Here is a 5,385-nt window from a genome sequence, read left to right as displayed (position 1 = left end):
AGTTTGTCATTTCAGGGATTTGTGTGTGCTTCGATTTCAATATGTATATGAGTTCGAATGACAAAAACGGGAAAAGGCCAGAGTATAACGAGATGTAGAACAATGGGGCTGTTTCTGGGAACACTAAACATTTGATAGGGGAGCCGTTGTCGTTGTATTTATGATATCAACTTACCGGTTTTTAATTACTCTCTCATCGTTCAACATTCAATAAATATTTATAGAGCGCCTACTATGTGCTAAACCGTGGAAGCTTGGATTGCATCAGTGCACGAAACAAAGATAACTGCCTTACTGCCTTCATTAACCTTTACAGAAGGGTCTGGGGGATGCCTCGTGGATTAACAACTGGGATTGATGCCTTTTCTCTTGCTCTCACAGTCTTTTCCTAACCTCTATCCTAAACAGTTATTTTCTCTGTCAATCCACTCTTCCTTTTCTCCTTTAAAAGCCCATGCATGGTTTGTTTATAGAGAAAAAAACAGAAGTGTTATCTTTGCTTATAAATTATATCCATTTAGATTTTGCTTTGAGAGAGGAGTATTTGGACTCCAAGCTCTTTAATTTGTGGCAGCCAGATTAAAATCGGAGAACAATTTCTGCCAGGCTTCTAGGAACTAGTCAGACAGGTATGTGAGGGAAGAAACCGGAGGGCAGCCAAAGGACTGGAAAAGCGAAGACACGGGGTATGAGGAGGTGAAAGGGTGTGTTGCCAGGCCGTGGATGACAGGCATTGGCTGAGGATGATTTGAAAAGATTCTGACTGGTAGAACTAGTGGTGAAAACGAGGTAAAGCATTCGTTGTTTAATTCACACCTGGATTTTTGGCATGTCAAAGCAGTTAAAGCTTTCTTGCAGAAGTTTAGAAATGGATATTGATTGAGCCTAGGCGGAATTTTCTAGCACCAATGGAAAAAAAAAGCATCTGTAGATAATTTTCAGATTATACAACATTAAAGTTAAGAAACATGACTCATGTGCTTCCTTAGTTTCCCTGGGAGAATTATCACTGTTAAGTGTCTAAAGAAGATTTGTAAGCTATAACAAGAATATGGAATGCAGATATCAGAGGGTATGGACTTGTTTTTCTATAGCCTATGGAACTTGTGTACCAAGAGGGTACATGACCATATCGCATTTCACCCTCCTTACAAATGGAGCAGAATTACCGCTACTGCATATAGTTACATTCCACCCCTAAAGTTTTTTTTTTTTATTTACTGGGTCACCGGCTCCTATAGCTACTAGATAATGTTAGGGGATAAGCGATGAATACTTTTGTTGAGTGCCTGTTATAAATTTAGCCTGAGAATAATCTATCATGAGGCGAGCTATACTGATTATGGGCCAGTAGTTTAATTTTTATATGTAAAGGTGTGTGCTCCATATATCACAGGATTCTTTTCAAGTTCATTTTTCTCCAAGTCAGGCCAGTGTTCTAAGGTCATAGGTCTAAACAGTTCCCACCAAAAAAGATTTAGTATAAAAAAGAAATATATCAACAGCAAAGTAAAGTTATAGGAAAGCCTCCATCCATAAGAAAATCATTTTCATAGACTAAATCAGCTTGAGAGCAGGCATTGAAGAACTTATCTCGGTCTAAACAGCAAAACAATTTGTGTTCCCTAGAGAATACTCAACTTTTTTTTCTTAATTTTTCTAAAGTTTCTCATTTTCATTTAATGACTCTGCTTGAATTAGACTTTTCTTTTTCAAACAAAATGGTTCTTCTGAATGGAGGCTACAGAATGTCTTTACTCTGCATAACACTGAAGGCCATTAGCCTAAACAGGTGAGAAGGAAAAGCATTTAATCCGGTGTATGGAAATAGAAGCCCTCCTGCAAACTTCTCTAAATAAGGAAGGATCCTGGTTTGAAAGGCTGTCGATGTTTGGCAGCAACTGAAGCAAATAGACTAGAAGTTAAGCTAATAAAACTTTTCATATCAACTGAACATTGCTTAAGCATTCCTCAAGCTTCTCCTGTAAACCTAGCATTCTGCAATAAATTGTGAAGGAAGAGATGTCCTTTACCCTAAAGGTGTTAGTATCTTTGGAATGTGTCTTTCTACAAGTAATCAAGTAAGAATGTGTGACCATGTTTTTATGCAAATATGGATAGGAAGAAGTAGAGAAAAAAGGAAATCATAACCTTTACTCTCCCCACCACCAACTGTGGCTGTGAACCACCATACACAGCCCACCTGTGTCTCACTATAATTCTGCATGCCACTTTAAGGTCTAGTTGGGAGAAAATGAAGATTGAGTGGATTTATAGGCTCTTAGATATTTAAAGGAAAAAAAAGAACTTTAAAACTAAGCCCCTCAGTTTTCAGTGAAGACAACTGAAGTCTAAATGATAAATGTAGAAGAGGGATATTTCGTAATCCCTGGAAAATAGAAAATGTCCAATAAATATTAGTTAACTGAATTAATTTCCTAGATTCTTGCCCTTCTCTCATAGGAAAAGAATATGAAATTAAAAGATATAAGGATACCTCTCATCTCTCGCTACTAATACCTACCATAGATCCTTTCTTCGAGCAGAAGTTTAAAATTAACATACTAATTGGTTCAGCCCAATATTCCATCCATCATTGCCCGCAAAAGATATAGAAGTACCCCTACATCCTTAAGGAGCATAAGACTGACGATAACATACTCTTCATCAGTATTGACAGTTATAATGATGGCAAGTTATGCACCTTTCCTTAACTTTGGTTTGCTTTCAGTGAAACAGAGGTAACACCTGGTAGTTGGTGGAAATAAGTGAGATGTTTGTAAAGCACTTCACATTGGGACCTGACACACAGCACAGACTATTATTAATTTTCCTTAGTAACTAATATATTTTTGTGATCACCAAATAGAACTAAACCATTCTTTATGTTTTATTCAGTTTACATCACAACCTTATTAACTCACAATTTAGTTGAGTTTATGCATTAATTAGTTTAGTGAACTTACTATTATTTTATATGACAAAGAGTATTCCCTTCCTTGTATACTAAATTTACCTCTTTCGGGCTTCAGGTGTGTCGTCTTGTCTACTATTTCAGTATTTAGGGAGCAAAACCATGTTGGGACCAAGCACTAGATTTATACCCTCTGGGATTATGTGTCCTAGGCCCAGAGAGCCAGGTACCTGGGAAAACATCTAAAGGGAAAAACAATTCAAAATATACTTAGAGCCTCTGCTCATGGCCTCACATGCATTATTGCATTCAACTCAATAACCTTTTCTGCTAGCTGTTTTTAATCCTTAATTTATAGATGAGGAAATTAAAGCTCTGGAAGATTAGGTAAATTGCTCAAGGTTCATAGGGGTAATAAGTAATGGAGTCAGAATTTAAATTCAGGTCTGTCCATCTTCAAAGCTCATAACTACATTATATCCTTCACAGTGTGAAAATAGAGTGATGCAAAAGATCTATTTAAAATGCTTAGCACACACATAAACATTTGCACAAAGAAGCTTGGCATTTGCCATGGTAAATACCTGCAATGGAAGGCCACTCTGCCTTTGTTAACTAGAGAAATAGCTCTAGTTATCAGTCTGTAAAGACACTGTGGAGATGTCTCAGCAGAAAATAGAGATATATATATTATTTCCCTAAATTGGCTGTTTTCTCTCTTGTCTACTGATAAACTGTGGTAAGCAGAACAATGCCCCCCCACCAAGGATGTCCCCATCTGTGAAATCTGTGAATACGTTATGCTCCGTGGCAAAAAGAAATTAAAGTTGCAATTGGAATTAAGGTTGTTAATCAGTTGACCTTAAAATAGGGAGATTATCATGGATTACCTTGGCAACCCAGTGTCATCACAAGCGTCCTTAAAAGTGGACGAGGGAGGCAGGAAAGACAGGTTCAGTGATGTGACATGAGAAGTATTTAACCTGTCATTTCTGTCTTTGACACTGGAAGGGGGCCACAAGCCACGTAAGGTGGGAAGCCTTCAGAAGCCAGAAAAAGCAAGGAAATGGATCCTCCCCAGAGCTTCCAGAAAAGAACACAGACAGCCCTGCTGACACCTTGATTTTCACCCAGTGAGACGCATGTCAGACTTCTTTCTTTTTTTCTTATGTTATTTATTTATTTTAATTTTTATTATGTTCTTTTTGAGACTCTTTTTGAGTCTCACTCTGTCACCCAGGCTGGAGTGCAGTGGCGTGACCTTAGCTCACTGCAGCCTTGACCTCCCAGGTTCAAGCAATTCTCATGCCTCAGTTTCCCAAGTAGCTGGGATTACAGGCGCCTGCCACCATGCCCCGCCCAGCCTATTTTTGTATTTTTAGTAGAGACCGGGTTTTTGTTTTGTTGTTTTTTTTTGAGACGGAGTCTCACTCTGTTGCCCAGGCTGGAGTGCAGTGGCACGATCTCGGCTCACTGCAACCTCCACCTCCCAGGTTCAAGAGATTCTCCTGCCTCAGCCTCCAGAGCTCAGACAATCCGCCCGCCTTGGCCTCCCAAAGTGTTACAATTGCAGGCCTGAGCCACCACGCCTGGCCTTTTTTCTTTTTCTTTTTCTTTCTTTTCTTTTTTTTTTTTTTGAGACAGAGTTTCCCTCTTGTTGCCCAGGCTGGAGTGCAATGGCACGATCTCGGCTCACCGCAACCTCTGCCTCCCGGGTTCAAGCGATTCTCCTGCCTCAGTCGCCCGAGTAGCTGGGATTACAGGCATGCACCACCAGGCCCAGCTAATTTTGTATTTTTAGTAGAAACGGGGTTTCTCCATGTTGGTCAGACTGGTCTCAAAATCCTGACCTCAGGTGATCTGCCCTCCTCTGCCTCCCAAAGTGTTGGGATTTGGGAGGCGCTAGCCACCGCCACATGTCAGACTTCTGACCTACAGAACTGTGAAATAATACATTTGTGTTGTTTTAAGCCACTAAATTTGTGGCTTATTGTTGTGTCCCAAATCATTACCAGTGGCAACAGAAAACTAACATACAACCTAGTGTAGGAGAGGAAAACTTCCTTCTACTCTCTTAGGTTCTGCAGCTGGTTTAAGAATTAAACTGACAAATTAGCTAATCCCAGCTACTAGGGAGGCTGAGAACCCAAGAGGTGCGGCGGTTGCAGTGAACCAGAATCATGATAAAATAGATTAAGGCCGGGCACAGTGGGTCATGTCTGTAATCCCAGCACATTGGGAAGCCGAGGCGGGTGGATCACCTGAGGTCAGGAGTTCAAGACCAGCCTGGGCAACATGGTGAAACCCTGTCTCCACTAAAAATACAAAAATTAGCTGGGCGCGGTGGCGCGTGCCTGTAGTTCCAGCTACTCGGGAGGCTGAAGCAGGAGAATCTCTTGAACCAGGGAGGCAGAGGTTGCAGCGAGTCTAGATTGTGTCACTGCACTCCAGCCTGGGCAGTGAGACTCCGT

At 40.5% G+C, this 5,385-nt stretch overlaps 1 long non-coding RNA gene across 2 annotated transcripts in view; it reads left to right on the top strand.

Annotated features, from left to right (window-relative positions):
* The window catches only part of LOC129136510 (uncharacterized), a 58,843-nt gene that overhangs the window by 1,462 nt on the left and 51,996 nt on the right, over window positions 1–5,385 (top strand). The window lies entirely within an intron of this gene.

The sequence above is a fragment of the Pan troglodytes genome, chromosome 10 (assembly GCF_028858775.2).
Source record: "Pan troglodytes isolate AG18354 chromosome 10, NHGRI_mPanTro3-v2.0_pri, whole genome shotgun sequence".
Classification (NCBI taxonomy): Eukaryota; Metazoa; Chordata; class Mammalia; order Primates; family Hominidae; genus Pan; species Pan troglodytes.
This window is presented reverse-complemented; position numbering and strand designations above follow the sequence as displayed.